Raw genomic sequence first — 18646 nt, forward strand, 5'->3', positions numbered from 1 at the left:
AAGGGTAGGGTAAGACTTGTTGCTGATAAACTTTATATGGATGGCGAAATATAGAAAGATATAACAATCACACCATGGCTATTCTTACTGGAGCCGTGTGATGATGATAGCTTAAATGAATGTGAACCAGAATGAATTTAAAATTGATCTCCCTGAAATACGTACTTTGGTTGTTGCTACTGACATAGCCTACTTTGTGGTCCTTTAATATGCCAAACATATGGTATGTTCCTTTTAATTTTCCTTTGTTTTGTTTATTGTATTTTGTTTTGTTTATTTTTTTGATTGTCTGTGCGTACATAATATTTAGTTTTCAGAATAAGGCCACTACGATTAATAATAAAACTCTAATGGCAAGAAATCAATTTTTTTTAAATATTATGAATCTTGCATCCCTATGTATTGCCAGCTATAACTGTAATGGCCTGGCTAATGATACAAAAAGATCTGAAATATTTACCTGGTTAGCTGGAAAAAAGGAATTGGATATAATCTATTTACAAGAATGTCACTCTACTCAGGATGTTGAAGAGAAATGGAGGCGAGAATGGGAGGGGTTTATTTAATTTAAAAAAATTTAAAAAGGAGTTATAATATTATTTAGAGAGCATCTTGAAACTTGTGTGTATAAAATAGAACGAGACATGGACGGTCGTATAATTATTTTAGATGTTGAAATTAAAAGTAGACGTTTCTGTTTGGTTAATGTTTATGCTCCTAATAATAATGAGCCAATCTTTTTTGATACAGTTTATAATATGATTCGAAATTATGATATTCCTATAATTCAAGCTGGAGACTATAATATTGCCCTTCAGCCTTCTAAAGATAGAGCCGGAGAGAGCAGGGACTGTCATGGACAAAAAAGACATGCACTTACATCTATGATGTCTGCAATGGATCTTTTTGATGTTTGCGATTAAAAAATCCTGACTTAATTAGATATACTTGGCGGCGGAATGCTTCTGCAAGTAGAATAGATTTTTTTCTTGATTTCTTTCCCTCTTATAGCAAAAGCTACTCAAGTAACAATTGCTGAAAAATTTAGATCTGATCATCATCTTATTATATTAAAATTCAATTTTGTTGACATTGACAGGGGTAAAGGCTATTGGAAATTCAATCAATCATTGTTAGAAGATGGTAATTTCATTATTAAAACAAAACAATTTATTTCAGATTTTTTTCTTTTTAATACTGACTCAGCAAATCCACATATTGTTTGGGATGCATTTAAATGTGCTTTTCGAGGCCATGCTATAAAATTTTCTTCATGGAAATATAAACAAACTTGTAATAGAGAAAGAATTTTATTAAATGAGGTGCACAACATTAAAAATCGCTTGGATACAAACAGATCTGATTGCATTGAGCAGGATTTACAAAAATTAGATGACAAAGAAAAAGAATTAGAAAGGTTCTATCAGAATAAAATCAAAGGAATTATATACAGAACTAAAGCCAATTGGATGGAACAAGGTGAAAAATGTAATAAGTATTTTCTGCAACTCCAAAATAGAAATTATTCCAGAAAGAATATATCAAAAATTTGGAAAGATGACGGAACAAATATTATTTCAACAAATGGCATTTTGGAATCATTGATGGAGTATTATAATGGGATATTTAATGAAGAGGCACCTCATTTATCTCATCTTTCATTGTCTGAGCATATGGAAAGGTATCCCCACCCAGAACTTACTAATGTTCAACAAAAATTATGTGAAGGTCTTGTTACTAAGAAGGAGTTATATGATGCAATTTGTTCCTTTCAAAACGGAAAAACACCAGGTTTAGAAGGAATACCAGTGGAGGTATACAAAACATTCTTTACAGAGATCAAAGATTCTTTACTGGCATTCTACAATTACTCTTTTGAGACTGGTTGTCAATCAAATTCTCAGAAAGAAGGTTTAATTTCATTACTTTTGAAACATGACGTAGAGGGTCAGGACAAAGACCCTGTGAAATTAAAAAATTGGAGACCCCTTACACTTTTATGTTGTGATGCAAGTATTTTGGCCAAATGCTTAGCACTGAGATTAAAAAAAGTTATTCAGGACTTAATACACCCTGATCAAACAGGTTTTTTAAAAGGACGCTTCATAGGCGATAACATTAGACGCCTTCTTGAAATAATGGATTATTATGATAAAGAAAATTTGCCTGGATTGATATTTATAGCTGATTTTGAGAAGGCTTTTGATATGATAAATTGGAATTTTATATATCAATGTCTAAATATTTACAACTTTGGTGAGAGTTTTATTAAATGGATTCATGTACTATATCAAAACCCATGCAGTAAAATAATTAATAATGGACATATTTCTAATAAAATTGCTCTATCTAAAGGAGTGAGACAAGGCTGCCCCCTTTCAGCTTATTTATTTATTCTTTCAATTGAAATGTTGACCATTAGAATAAAGAATAATACAAATATTAAGGGTTTGGAAGTGAATGGGTTAGAATCAAAGTCTTCCTTTTATGCAGATGATGCATAAAACCAGATGTTTTGTCATTAGATTCACTTATTACAGAATTAGATTCCTTTGCTTTACTTTCTGGATTAAAACCAAATTACGATAAATGATCTATTCTTAGAATTGGATCTCTAAAAAGATCCAATCAATTTTCCTCTATTGTACCTATTCAATGTTCAGAAGGCCCTATTAATCTTCTAGGTATAGATTAATTTTGAGATAAAACTCCAAAAAATGAATAAAATTCTTCAGGCTTGGAGAGGCAAATATCTTTCCATATTTGGAAAAGTAAGGTATTTTTAATTTTATTTGGAATGGTAAAACTGACAAAATAAAACGTACATATGTGTATAATACACGTGAAAATGGAGGTTTAGGATTGAAGAGTCTAACAACACTTGATATGGTCTTAAAAGGTGCTTGGATCCAACGGTTATACAATAACCAACACTGGTTTTCATCTAAATTATTCATAGCGCAATGTGGTGCATCATCAGTAGCTAAATTTTATCCTTTTTTTCAACTAGATCTAGAATCAAGAGTAACTTTGAATAACTTTTTCCTTGATCTCTCCCTTTTCTTTAGAGATTGTTTGTCTATGTGGTTTTGCTTTCAGTTTTCTATGCCAGATAATATATTAGAGATTAAACAGCAGTTATTGTGGCTAAACTAAAATATTTGCATAGATAAAAAACCTGTATACTGGCAGTCTTTTTTTGATAATAATGTAATTTTTGTAAATGACTCACTGAATGATAAAGGAGATTTTCTTAGCTATGAATCCTTTACCTCAATATATGGAGACTTTTGTTCAAAATTACGGTATCTGCAGCTGATATCAGCAATTTCTCCAGCTTGGAAAATAATATTAATTGACTCAAATACACATCTAGGCGTTTGTCGTCTGGCAATAAAAAATTATAAATGGTTGGGACATAGAAAAGTTAATTTTGATATGTATATGTATACTTTCTTTGTATCATTTAAAAATACAGCAATTTCTACATATTATTTTCATGATTATTGGAAGAGTATTTTTGATACTCCGCTTCCTTGGTTAAATATTTTTAAGAATTTGTACAAACCATCTTGTTCAACATATTTATGGGCCTTTCAAGTTAAAATTTTCTACAAGATTTTACCAACAAAGAAAATGTTAAAAATCTGGAGAATAGCTGAGGATAAAAATTGCAGATATTGTGGAGAAGAAGAGAAAGACATTTTACATTTGTTCTGGTATTGTCCAGGTGTAGCTCGTGGCACAAGGTGGCAGCTTGGTTATATGAGCAAGGACTTATCTTACTTATGTCACCAATATATATAATCTGGGGTGTATATGAAGAAGAAAACATGTTGTAAATACCATTGTGCTTCTTGGTAAATATTTTATTTTCAAAAGAGAGAAACATATTAAATTAGAATTATTTGTTATGTTCCTAAAACATTATTATTTATTGACTAAGAATATGATAAAAGATAAAAGCAGGCCACAATCAGACAGTTGGCAAAAATTAGCATTAACAAAAAAATGGGTTAAAAAACAATAAAGACCTATTCTTTATGCTTTTCAATTTTTTTTTTTTGTTTCTGGCTGTCAAAGAGTTAATTTCCAGTGTAAATGTGAAAATGGCTGACATATTAAGGATGTATGTTTTTTTTTTTTTTTTGTTGTTGTTTTGTTTTTTGTATTACCTCTGTTGACTTGTTTTTTTTTCTGCTGTATATTGTTTTTCTTCTAAAAGAGAAAAAAAAAACACTTTGCATTTTTTAATTATGCCTTATGTGTGACCAAAAATTGAGTACTTTCTGTTTCAGTTGTTTGATCGTGCTGGTGCCTCATGCACATATTCATTGGAAACAGCAGGCGTTCACCAGACATTCAGCATTAGTAGCAGTCAACTTACTCCACATATTGTTAATTATGATTTTTTTTCCATCGATACTGAAACACCCGTGAACTACAAAGCCTATTTTACCTCATGAATAATAGTTAAGCTTCAAATGGGCAACATCACGAATATGGAAACGTTTGGTTTTCTCCCGAGTGAGAGCCCAACCTTACCTTATGCTTCGCTTTAAATTATTATTATTTTTTGTTTGTTTATAGCTAAGCCTATATTATTATATACTGCAATTATATTTATCCATTAGAATTATATATTTTTAATTATTGTTTTGTTCTGATATATTTGTTAAATTTAAATGATTTGTTGTAAAGTGAAGGGAACTAAATATATCCTGTTGGTACATTATAACATTATTAGGCCAGCCGTTATTATTTCTAAATGTAATAAAATGCAACTTATACATGAATTATATAATATCAAAAAAAAAAAAAAAAAAAAGCAAACGAAAATAGGTGATTAATCTGTTAAAATGCAACCTATACACGACTCATATATTTTTTACTCTAACAAACTTAATTTATTTTTTAGCGTGGTTAAAAAAAAATAAAGAAAGAAAACATGCAGCAAATGAAAATAGGCGATTAATCCGTTAAAATTTGTTACTCTGGGTTAACATTAATTATAATTATTATATACTTCAGAGCAGAGCCTGCATATATGCTATCAAGGTTTTTTTTTTAATTTTTTATTTTTTCATAGCATCTGAAAATGACTTTGTGCAGCATATTCACTTCACACGCTGTGGCGCAGATCCGCCTCCCGCGATGCTCAGCTGTGGACGATTTAAAAATGTTTGATATAAAGGTTGCTATCCCATTTTATACAGAATTTTTCATGTAAAAAAATCGAATTATATTGTTAGTGCTAACTATATTATTAACACAAGTTCATTTAGGCTATTTAACATGCACTGTGACATTTTATCCTTTTTAATTTATAAAGTTTAATAGTATTTAAATTCAAGTTTAAAAATAGGTTTTAACTGCTTAAATTATTTCTATATGAATAGTAATATTTTATCATGTTTATTCTTGTAGAAAATAAGTGTTTATTCTTTAAGAAAATAAGGGAAAAAATAAGGGACGATCCAATTAATTTTTTTATTTCAACTATTTCTGTAGGCTACAATTATTTAAAAAAAAATAGATAAATAAACAAATAATAAAATGTCATTAAAAAATACCATTGGCTTGAGTAAATTTGACCATTATAGAATTGTTTAAAGGTTAGTGATTTAGTTGGTGAAAATACTGTGAAATTAGGAATGGCATTGGATTTTAGAGCATAACAACTGAAGGTTTATGAAACTTTAGCCAGTAAAGCATTTTTTTAAACAATGGAACTTAAAGTTGTGAACTAAAATATCATTTCAACCATACAGCATGTGAATAAATAAAATGCATACTTTTCATAACATTTCATTATTCATAAAATGCATAACGTTTCTGGTGTTTGGATTTATACTTCAATAAAATGAGCTCCAAGTTTAAGAATAGCCCTAAACTAGTTTCTCTCTCTCTCTCTCTCTCTCTCTCTCTCTCTCTCTCTCTCTCTAACAGCATTAGCTCAATGAAATACGTCTTCGTTCACTTAGAATGAATGTTTTCCTGACTTGCTAAATGTTGGGCTCATGATCAATAAGTTGTATTCGCTCAATCTGATTTAGTAAAGTCAAACCGCAGACAGTGAAGCTGTGTCCTGTGAGGCAGGAACAGAGGATTCCGCTTGGTCTTAAAGCCTTCCGTAAACATCCACGATCACAAATAACAATGATTTTTGTAAAATAATGATTAATTATTAATTAAGTTGGCTTGAGAAATCCAACTTACTGATATTGTATTTAAACTTCTTATTATTATTCTTCTGAGACTAAATTTTCAACTGCTACTCCTCCTACAGCTTTAACTCTACAGACTCCAAACTCAGCCCAGATCTTTAGACTGATCTGAAGTTAGTTGCTATATCTTTTTAGACTGATCGGACTTACGGTTTTCATAAAACTGAAGATTAAAAATCATAAAAATCCCATAGACTTACATAGAAAAGTCTCTGCTCATCTGAACATTCCGTAAACTCCAACTGTCAAAAAATTCAAATCTAAACACACTGAAGCCCATTAGACTCAATCAGACTTCTATGTACTATTACTAACCCATTCAAACTCATCTATCTATCTATCTATCTATCTATCTATCTATCTATCTATCTATCTATCTATCTATCTATATTCAAACTAATCTATCTATCTATCTATATTCAAACTAATCTATCTATCTATCTATCTATCTATCTATCTATCTATCTATCTATCTATCTATCTATCTTCAAACTAATCTATCTATCTATCTATCTATCTATCTATCTATCTATCTATCTATCTATATTAAAACTAATCTATCTATATTAAAACTAATCTATCTATCTATCTATCTATATTCAAACTAATCTATCTATCTATCTATCTATCTATCTATCTATCTATCTATCTATCTATCTATATTCAAACTAATCTATCTATCTATATATCTATCTATCTATCTATCTATCTATATTCAAACTAATATATCTATCTATCTATCTATCTATCTATCTATCTATCTATCTATCTATCTATCTATCTATCTATCTATCTATCTATCTATCTATCTTCATAGCAACACTCTAACAACTATCCAAACCAACCTAGAAACCACCCAGGGTATCCTAGCAACCGCATACCAACACCTTAGTAACCATCCTGGGTACCCTAACAACCGCATGGCAAAACCTAAGCAACCACTCCGGGAACCCTAGCAACCGCATAGCAACCATCCTAGGTACCCTAGCAACTGCATAGCAACACCCTAGCAACCATTCTAGGTACCCTAGCAACCGCATAGCAACACCCTAAAAACCATCCCAGATACCCTTGCAACCGCATAACAACACCCTGGCAACCATCCCAAGTACCCTAGCAACCGCATAGCAACACCTTAGCAACCACTAAGGGTACCCTAGTAACTGCATAGCAACACCTTAGCAACTACTCCGGGTACCCTAGCAACCGCATAGCAACACCCTAGCAACCAACCTGGGTACCCTAGCAACTGCATAACAACACCTTAGCAACCACTCAGGGTACCCTAGCAACTGCATAGCAACACCTTAGCAACCACTCTAGGTACCCTAGCAATCGCATAACAACACCTTAGCAGCCACTCTAGGTACCCTAGCAACACCCTAGCAACCACTCCGGTGTACCCTAGCAACCACATAGCAACATCTTAGCAACTTCCATGGATACCCCAGCAACCGCATAGCAACACCCTAGCAACCACTCCAGGTACACTAGCAACCGCATAGCTACACCTTAGCAATCACTCCGGGTACCCTAGCAACCGCATAGCAACACCCTAGCAACCATCTTAGCAACTTCCAAGGATACCCTAGCAACCGCATAGCAACACCCTAGCAACCACTCCGGTGTACCCTAGCAACCACATAGCAACATCTTAGCAACTTCCACGGATACCCTAGCAACCGCATAGCAACACCCTAGCAACCACTCCAGGTACCCTAGCAACCGCATAGCTACACCTTAGCAACCACTCCGGGTACCCTAGCAACCGCATAGCAACACCCTAGCAACCAGCCTGGGTACCCTAGAAACCACATAGCAACACCCGAGCAACCATCCCAGGTACCCTAGCAACTTTAAACTTTTCAAACTTTTTAAACTTTCTGGTCCAGCTTTCTCAAGCCAACTTAAAGTTTGTCTTGACGAACTTTTTTATCTAGTTGATAATTTGTTATTATCATTATGGTCTTGTGAAAATAATAATATGGGCTGCGAGAAAATAATGAATACAAAGAGTAGTGCTTCTGGGTGCAGACATGTTTCAGCCCAGTAACACACCGTTACTCAGAGTCAAAACACAGACCTGTTCAGCTGGAGGGGGTTGGGTTTTTTGGGGGTAGTTATGTATGACTTGTGGGGGTCTAGATAAAGGTGTGAATCTCTTGCTCTTTCATATGGAGTGTGTCTTATGAGGCTTTCACTTGCTGAACTGGTTTATATAGGACTGTTGTTTTGGTCATAGACTATGGTCATAGGAAATTGGTCTGCCCCCACGTAAGATTTTTCTAGTTCTAGCCGTTCATTTGTTATATTCAACTAATCAGAGGTTTATATTAAATTTACATAATCAAGTCTTAATGTTACTCCCTGACCGACAGTGCCCTCGGTTAGGGAGTAAAACAACTGGCAGTGGGAATTTTCTGGAGAGGCAAACAGGTCTACCTGAGCGTCAAATGCTTGTGACTCCACAAGAGGAGATGGCGAGCGAGTTGCAACATGCGGCGGGAGCGTAGACCACCCTGACGGTTGATGTACAGTACGGTCACAGTGTTTGGAACAGAACGTGCTTGTCCTTCAGCAGGGCCCTGAAGCGGCGCAGAGCAAGCCGTACTGATAGCAACTCGAGGCAATTGACATGCCACTGAAGTCGGGGTCCTGTCCAGGAGCCCGACGCAGCATGCCCGTTGCACATGGCACCTCAGCCCATGGCAGAGGCATCTGTTGACACAACAACATGTCTGGACACGCGTTCTAGGGGCACTCCGGCCCGTAGAAACGAGGGGTCCAACCACGGGGTGAAGTTTCGGCAGCAGGCCGGAGTGATGGTCACTCGGAGCGTGCCCTGTTGCCATGCCCATCTCGGGATTCGGTCGGGAAGCCTGTGCTGAAGCAGTCTCATATGGAGTAACCTGAGCGGTATGACCGCCGCCGCGGACGCCATGGCCTCAGACTGCATGGCTTCAGACTGCTTCTGGCCGGCAGAGAACTGTTGGGCAAAGCTCTCTACCGCGTCACCGAAGAGGCCATCCTGGGAGACCGGGGAGTTGAGGAGCTGAGCCCGATCAGACTCCCTCATGTCTGCCAGGTTCAACCATAGGTGGCGCTCCTGGACCACCAAAGTGGACATCACCTGACCCAAGGAGTGCTCCGTTGCCCGGAGAGCGAGGTCAGTAGCAGTGCGCGCCTCCTGCAAAACCCCTGGGTAAGCACTGCCCTCGTGCAGCTGCCGGAGCAGCTTGGCCTGATAGACCTAAAGTGAGGCCATGGCATGCAGGGCAGAAGCGGCCTGGCCCACAGCTCTGTAAGCCTTGGCCACAAGCATGGATGAGAACTTACAGGCCTTGGAGGGCAGCTTGGGACCGTCACGCCAAGCGGAGGCGCTCTGTGGACACAGTTGCATCGCATAAGAATGCTCCACCGGGGGAATCCCAGCATACCCCTTGGCCGCCCCGCCATCGAGGGGAGTGAAGGTGCACCCCCGGGAAGAAAGGAACCCGAGGGGGGTGCTGGCGATCCGCATGAGCAGCCCCCAGGAACCAATCATCCAGCCTCGAGCGCTCGGGACAAGGCGGAGGATTCCACTCAAGCCCAATGGCACTCCCGAGGGAGGCAACGCAGCCGAATCCTCATCTCCCGAGGACTCAAGCCCGCCTTGTGATACGGAGATCGACATACGGTCCTCTTTCACCAGCCGAAGTAGCCCACTTACGAGAAGAAGAGCTAGAATGGGGTGTGGCAGAGGAGACTCTATACCTTTTAAGGTAATCGAGTCTCGATCTTAATGCCGAGATGGTCATGTCCCCGCAACGTGAACATGAGCCATCCACGAACGCAGTCTCAGCATGCTGGAAGCCCAGACATGTGACACAGCGATCGTGGCCGTCACGAGGAGCGATGTATCGACCGCACTCATCTTTAACATCTTGACATCTTTAAAAAGACGCAAATCGACCCGTATCTCTTTTATGAAAGAAATTTGCTCTTTCAGAGGTGTTGAAGCGCTCAGGGGAACGCGGGAGCTGTCGCAGGAAACCCAGACGAACCGCTGAATCTCGCCGTCACACCAACACCAGCTTTTGCTTGTAGCACTCCGGTGAAAGCAGCACGCGGTGTGCTCGGCTCCGAAGCGAAAGCTTGAATGCGAGTTGCTCGCGTTGCTCCTTATATACCATCTCGCGATGCAAATCACGCAGACCAAGGTACTTTGTGTACCATTGGTTCGTTTTGTACCACTCGAAGGGGATTGGGCTCTCGGGCAAGATCCCATTCGTAACGTCGAACGTGACCGACTGAAAGGGAACCCTCGTTCCCTGAAGGAGGGAACGGAGACGCCACATCGGTGACCGACGAATATGGGATATCGCTTCGATAGACCAATCTACTTTGAGTGTAAACTAAACGAGCCAATGCACATTGGCATGCAATTATTGCATCCAGCTGCCGCTGATCACTGCGTTAGTATAAGAAGGCAGCAGGTGCAATGCATACCAGGTTTTCACTGAGGAGCCAAGCCGGGGACCCGGCAGCTCAGTGGCAGTACAGAAACCATGGCGACGGGACGTGGCGTCTCCGTTCCCTCCTTCAGGGAACGAGGGTTACCATACATAACCGAGACTTTCCCTTTCAGTCGGTCACTCTCGATGCCACATCGGTGACCGACGAATATGGGATCCCTATCAAAGCGCCATTGGTGCTGCCCCTTCCAGTGCCCTGTGCGAGCCACCTGCGCCCCTATTAGGTGTAGGCTGGGGCTCAGAACAAGTAGCTCCACTCACCGTTGTCAAAGCACTACCTCACTGGGTGAGATTGGATAACACAGGGAAAACATACCCGTTCTGCTTGGAACCGGGATGCTGTGGAAGCCCCATCCTTCCCAAAGGAGGTCTCGGAGACAAATTTACATATAGCATCCATTTAGGAGTATACAGAGAAATTTGAGGTGATTAAAAACCCTCTTGGGAAGGCAGTAGTCTGCCGGGGAAACACTGGCTCTAAGGCTATACCATGGACTATACAAATACAAGTACCGCTTAGATCTCAATATGGAACCCACTCTTCCGTGGTTTTCAAGGATTCATCATGAAGCCCTGGTGCTGGACGTTCCACCGCGTCCAGCTGCTTAGGATAATGGAGGATCTCAACAGGGTCTACAGTACGGACACTCTGGAGCAGATTAAGCAAGCCAACACTAACCGGGGCCTCTCAGTGCCACTACCCATTTGAGGTGAGAACACAGGAGGATACCGGCTCTACACGAAGGCTATAGAACCTAGCGAACGTGTTAGGGGTCGCCCAGCCCACAGCTCTACAAATATCTGTCAGCGAGGCGCCACGAACCAGCGCCCAGGAGGATGCAACACTTCTAGTTGAGTGAGCTCGCAACCTGAACGGGCAGGGCACACCCTGAGCCTGATAAGCCAGGGTTATGGTGTCCACAATCCAGTGGGCCATCCTCTGCTTGGAGACAGCACTCCCCTTCTGCCGACCTCCATAACAGACAAAGAGCTGGTCTGAGGTCCTGAAGCTTTGTGTCCGGTCTACGTAGCACCTTAATGCTCGGATGGGACAAAGCACAGCCAGAGGTGGGTCTGCCTCCTCCAGGGGCAGTGCTTGCAGGTTCACCACTTGGTCTTTGAAGGATGTAGTGGGAACCTTGGGCACGTAGCCAGGCTGGGGCCTCAGGATTACCTGGGAGTCAGCCAACTCTAGGCACGAACCGAACCCTACCCTCTTGATGGAGGCCACTGCAAGCAGGAGCAGAGTTTTCAATGAAAGAAACTTTAGCTCAACTGAATGCAAAGGCTCGAATGGGCCCTGCTGTAGTGATTTAAGCACTAGAGTCGGGTCCCAAGGGGGTATAGAGGGGGGCCAGGAAGGATTTAACCTCCTGGCCCCTCTAAGGAGCCTGACAATGAGGTCATGCTTTCGGTCGACTTCCCATTCACGGGGTCATTGTATGCAGCAATAGCGGCAACCTGGACTTTGAGGGTGGAGGGAGACAGCCTTCGCTCCAGCCCTTGCTGCAGAAAGGATAGCACGACCGCAATTGGGCATCCTTGGGGGTCTTCTCGGCGAGAAGAACACCACTCAATGAACAGGTTCCACCTCAAGGCGTTAGCATGTCTCGTAGACGGTGCTCTTGCTGAAGTGATGGTGTTCACTACCTTTTTGGGTAGGTCACCTAGAACCTCCGCGTCCCGTCCAGGGACCAGACATGGAGTTTGCAAAGGTCTGGACGCGGGTGCCAAATGGTGCCCCGTCTCTGAGTCAGTAAATCCCTCCTCAGAGGACCCGGCCAAGGAGGGACTGTCAAGAGAAGCACTAGTTCGGGGAACCAGGTCCGTGTAGGCCCATATGGTGCTACTAGCAAGACTAGCTCCTCGTCCTCCCGGACTTTGCAGTGTTTGTGCGAGAAGGCTCAATGGGGGAAATGCACACTTTTGTAGGTCCCGCTGCCAGCTGTGTGCCAGTGCGTCCGTGCCGAGAGTTCACGCCTACTTTTGGGACTCAGCCATAAAGCCAGTGCTGAAGCAATCTCATATGTAATAGGCCGAGCGGTGTAAGTGCCGCGGCCGCCATATGCCCCAGGAGCCTATGAAAGAGTTTCAGTGGGACCGCTGTCCTGCCCTTGAATGTATTCAAGCAGGCTAGCACCGACCGCCCACGTTCCTCTGTGAGGCGTGCTGTCTGTTCGACCGAATCCAACTCCATACTGAGAAAAGAGATCCCTCTCAGCCGCCCGGGAAAGCATAGCTGACACTTCGGCGTCCGACTCAGGCCTTGCCACCGTCCCAGAGGGCAGCAGCGCAGCCGAATCTTCATCCGACAGCTCTCCCTCCGATGCTGAGATCGACATCCAGTCGGAGGGGGGCCCACTGGATACCGCTGGTCACCTCAGCGTGCTTGACGCCCAGACACGTGAGGCAGCGACCGTGAACGCACGGGTGAAACGGCATCCTTAAAAGGACAATCCGTCATCTTTATAAAGACGCACCCATGGAGCTCTTTTAGAGAGAATTTGCTCTTTTAGGAAATGCCTTTTCAATGCTGAGGCGCACAGAGGAGATTACCGCTTGCCACGCGACAGGGGGTAGTGCAGCCTGAAGTGTGCAACCCACTGGATACTGGAACGACCGCCACTGTAGCGCCGTGTCGCCAACACAGGAAGCTTCCCAGAGCGTGCTGAACTCGCAGTTCAACGTAGACACAGTTGAGGTAAGCAGAACGATACTGTCACTCGGCTTCAAAGCGAAAAGCAATGCACCTGCTGCCTTCTTATACTCACACAGTGATCAGCAGCAGCTGGATGCAATAATTGCATGCCAATGTGCATTGGCTCGTTTAGTTTACACTGAAAGTAGATTGGTCTATCGAAGCAATATCCCATATTCGTCGGTCACCGACGTGGCGTCGAGAGTGACCGACTCAAAGGGAACTCATGTATACTGTTTTATCCGCATTCACTTAAGCCCCTGATCCCCTGAAAAATGTTTGCACTATTTTTATTGCTTCCCTTACACTCAAGAGATCTTGCAGCAAAAGCGTAGTATCATCAGCGTATTGAAATATTTTATTCTTTCCTCCCTCTATGCCTATCCTTTTTATTCTCCCTTCCTGTTTTACCATTAATTCCAGTGGTTCCGCAACTAACACATATAAAAGTGCAGACAATGGGCAACCAGGTCTAATTGATCTTGTTATTTTAAAACACTCTGTTAAAAACCCATTACATTTTACTCTCGTTACAGCACCTTTATATAAAATCTTAACCCATTTAATAAAATTCCCTCCAAATCCAAAACTATTCAAAACCCAAAATAAAAAATCATGCTCTACCATGTCAAAAGCCTTCTCAAAGTCCAAACTGATTATAAAACCATCTTCTTTATTTTCATTAATATATCTTATAGTATCTTTTATGCTCATTGTTGTATCCGCAATGTCTCTTCCTTTAATACTGTAAGCTTGGTTTATTTCAATTATTCTGGGCATCACTTATTTTAATCTGTTAGCTAAAACTTTTGATAAAATCTTCAGATCAGTGTTAAGCATTGTTATAGGCCTATAATTCTTTAAATCCACTTTGTTTCCTTTCCTTTTATATATCAGCTTCATTACTCCCATTCCCATCCTTTCGTTCATCTCACCTTTCCTTAAAATCTCGTCAAATACTTATTTTAAGATAGTTGTTAAGAAATATTTAAAAACAATGTAAAACTAACTCCCCAACCCATCTATCCCTGTACTTTTTCTTTTGTTTAATCCAATTATCATTCTTTAAAACCTCTGTATTTAAAATCCAGACTCCCGGCCCTTTTTGCACTTTACTCCAGTCTACTTTAAAAAATAAAAACTTGTGATCGCTAAAGCTGGTTTCTTCATACTTAATCTTTTCTATAAAATTCTCCACATTTCTTGTACATAAAATAAAGTCTATTCTTGTTTCACACACAAACTACCCCACTGTTTGCCTCCTTAAAAATTCTTTTATCTTTTCATTTCTTTCTCTCCACACATCGATGATATTATTTTCTCCCATTAATGCTTTTAATTCTTTTCTCCCCTTGTCATTTTTAAAAACCATTCCTTCTGCCATGTCTTGTTTACTAAAAACTGTGTTAAAATCCCCTATCATTATTATTTCCTTATACTTGTTTACGATATTTCTTAAAACATTAAAAAATTATTTATTTTCCTTCTCCTCTGTTCGCGCAATGTACATTTACTTAAATCAGTTTGCGTCCTTCACAATTTACTTCCACCACCATCCATTTGCCCATTTTATCTTTATACACTAATCTACTTGCATTAAAAATATATTTTCTTATTAAAAACACCACTCCTCTTCCAAACCTTCCATCCCCATTGTTATATTAAATATCCCCTTTTTCTAGAATTTTCCACATTTGGTTTTACCTTTAATGTTCGCCTTCCTATTTGTCCTCTCCCCCATCTGTACTTTTCCATGTTATCCATCTTTGTTTCTTCTTCACTGTCCATTTCTTTGTTTTGATCATTCATTCCTTGTCCATCTCTCTCCACGTCATCCAGAAGATTTTTTAAAACTGTCCAATATTTCAATTTCCGTCCATTGGGTGTCCTGTTCTGTTGTAGGTTCCTTGTCCATCTCTGTCCACGTAATCCAGAAGATTTTTAAAACTGTCCAATATTTCAATTTCCGTCCATAGGGTGTCCTGTTCTGTTGTACATTCCTTGTCTGCATCATTTACTTTTCCTCCTTCTTTCTCTCTGTTGCTCGCTCCTCCTTCTGTTTTTTTTTGTTGCAATCCGTCTTCCTCTTGTCCTACATCAGTTTCTCTTTCCTCCTCACTGTTTCCTTCTTGCACCTGTCCGTCCAACTGAAGTCCCATACCTCCTTCCTCTCCTTTTATCTAACATTCACATTTATTTAAAACTTGTTGACACCCCAGGCATCTGACAGCATTGCAATCTCTTGCAAAGTGTCCACTCTCCTCGCACTTATAGCAGTTAAAATCTGGGCAGTCTTTCAGCAGGTGTCCAGGGCTCATGCACAGCCTACAGGTCTTCACCTGATGGCTGTGCATCACCCTAAAATACTGCTGCACTTCTGCTGTTTCCAGCTTTGAGCTATATGGAAACGATGCCAAATCTTTGGGGAATCTCACTTTTAGGAACCTTGTTCCGTCTTCTATGTTAGTGCACGGGTAGCATCTTCTTTTTATCTGCGAAATGGGATTAACTCCCCATCCTTCCAATTTAGCTAAAATTTATTTGTCATCAATATAGATGGGCAGGTGCATGAAGGAAACAACATGTCTCTGTTTTGCAAATTTTTTACCTCACAGTTCACTCCCATTATTATCAGTCCATCAATCAGTTTGTAACATGTTTCTTCTTTCTCCATTGTTAATTCGTATTATTTTCCTTATCTTGGCCTTAGTGCCAGAATTTTCCCATGTCCACATTGTTTTGATACAGCCTTGATAATATCTTCCCCTCTCACCTCGATAACATTCTCTACGTTCACAATCACTGTAGCCTCCTTTAGATATTTTCTTTCAAGAAATTTCTCCCCCATGCCTTGGTTATTTCCATTTTCAGCTCGTAGTCGATTTCCCAGTCTAGTGTCATTTGCCGATCGTGTCTCTCCGCCAAGTACAGTGTCATTTTCCATTCATTTCCCTCCAGTCGGTCCTGTGTCGTTATCCATTAATCAGTCCATTTTAAGAGAAAAACAAAAAACAGAGAAACCACCCTCCAGCCAGCAGAAAAGCTGCTGTAAGGTGGTTAAAAACTGAAAAACCACACAAAAAACTAAAGTCCAAAAACAACTCACAAAGTCAAAGTCAAAGTCACCTTTATTTATATAGCGCTTTAAACAAATTACATTGCGTCAAAGCAACTGAACAACATTCATTAAGAAAACAGTGTCAATAATGCAAAAATGATAGTTAAAGGCAGTTCATCATTGGATTCAGTTATGTCATCTCTGTTCAGTTAAATAGTGTCTGTGCATTTATTTGCAATCAAGTCAACGATATCGCTGTAGATGAAGTGTCCCCAACTAAGCAAGCCAGAGGCGACAGCGGCAAGGAACCGAAACTCCATCGGTGACAGAATGGAGAAAAAAACCTTGGGAGAAACAAGGTTCAGTTGGGGGGCCAGTTCTCCTCTGACCAGACGAAACCAGTAGTTCAATTCCAGGCTGCAGCAAAGTCAGATTGTGCAGAAGAATCATCTGTTTCCTGTGGTCTTGTCGTGGTGCTCCTCTGAGACAAGGTCTTTACAGGGGATCTGTATCTAGAGGATTATAATGTAAATCATTATAATCATCTATCATAGAGGATTATAATGTAAAAGGAGCTCATTCAAATACTGAGGTGCTAAACCATTCAGGGCTGTATAAGTAATAAGCAATATTTTAAAATCTATACGATGCTTGATAGGGAGCCAGTGCAGTGTTGACAGGACCGGGCTAATATGGTCATACTTCCTGGTTCTAGTAAGAACTCTTGCTGCTGCATTTTGGACTAGCTGTAGTTTGTTTACTAAGCGTGCAGAACAACCACCCAATAAAGCATTACAATTATCTAAACTTGAGGTCATAAATGCATGGATTAACATTTCTGCATTTGACATTGAGAGCATGGAAAATATAGAGCTGAGTATCATCCGCATTACAGTGAAAGCTAACACCATGTTTCCTGAAGATATCTACCAAGGGTAACATATAAAGCGTGAAGTGTAGCGGCCCTAGTACTGAGCCTTGAGGTACTCCATACTGCACTTGTGATCGATAGGATACATCTTCATTCACTGCTACAAACTGATGGCGGTCATATAAGTACGATTCAAACCATGCTAATGCACTTCCACTGATGCCAACAAAGTGTTCAAGTCTATGCAAAAGAATGTTGTGGTCAATTGTGTCAAACGCAGCACTAAGTTCCAATAAAACTAACAGAGAGATACACCCACGATCAGATGATAAGAGCAAATCATTTGTAACTCTAAGGAGAGCAGTCTCAGTACTATGATACGGTCTAAATCCTGACTGGACATCCTCACATATACCATTTTTCTCTAAGAAGGAATATTATTGTGAGGATACCACCTTTTCTAGTATCTTGGACAGAAAAGGGAGATTCGAGATTGGTCTATAATTAACCAGTTCTTTGGGGTCAAGTTTTTGGGGACATATCCTAATGACAATGAGGAATTAATAATAGTCAGAAGAGGATCTATGACTTCTGGAAGCACCTCTTTTAGGAGCTTAGATGGTATAGGGTCTAACATACATGTTGTTGGTTTAGATGATTTAACAAGTTTATACAATTCTTCCTCTCCTATAGTAGAGAATGAGTGGAACTGTTCCTCAGGGGGTCTATAGTGCACTGTCTGATGTGATACTGTAGCTGACAGCTGAATGGTTGCAATTTTATCTCTAATAGTATTGATTTTAGAAGTAAAGTAGTTCATAAAGTCTCTGTGGCGCAATAGGCTAGCGCGTTCGGCTGTTAACCGAAAGGATAGTGGTTCGAGCCCACCCAGGGACAAAGGAAGCTTTTGGGGTGGTGTTAGCGCAGTGGACAAGACGCATGCCTGTGGTGTGAGAGACCCGGGTTTGAATCCACTGTGAAACGCCAGTGTGTCTCTGAGCAAGACACTTAACCCCTAGTTGCTCCAGAGGCGTGCAACCTCTGACATATATAGCAATTGTAAGTCGCTTTGGATAAAAGAGTCAGCTAAATGAATAAATGTAAATGTAAAGCCATTACTGCTGTGGTGTTGGGAAATGTCAACACTTGTTGAGGCTTTATTTTTCGTTAATTTAGCCACTGTATTGAATAAATACCTGGGGTTATGTTTGTTTTCTTCTAAAAGAGAAGAAAAGTAATCGGCTCTAGCAGTTTTTAATGCTTTTCTGTAGGATATGT

General features: G+C 40.3%; 1 non-coding gene across 1 annotated transcript; it reads left to right on the plus strand.

The window, feature by feature from the left end:
• The first annotated feature begins 18191 nt into the window (after positions 1-18191).
• trnan-guu (transfer RNA asparagine (anticodon GUU)) lies at positions 18192-18265 on the plus strand. Its single transcript has one exon. It is a non-coding gene; the product is annotated as a tRNA-Asn (tRNA).
• Positions 18266-18646: the final 381 nt, after the last annotated feature.

The sequence above is a fragment of the Carassius carassius genome, chromosome 25 (genome assembly GCF_963082965.1).
Source record: "Carassius carassius chromosome 25, fCarCar2.1, whole genome shotgun sequence".
Taxonomy (NCBI): Eukaryota; Metazoa; Chordata; class Actinopteri; order Cypriniformes; family Cyprinidae; genus Carassius; species Carassius carassius.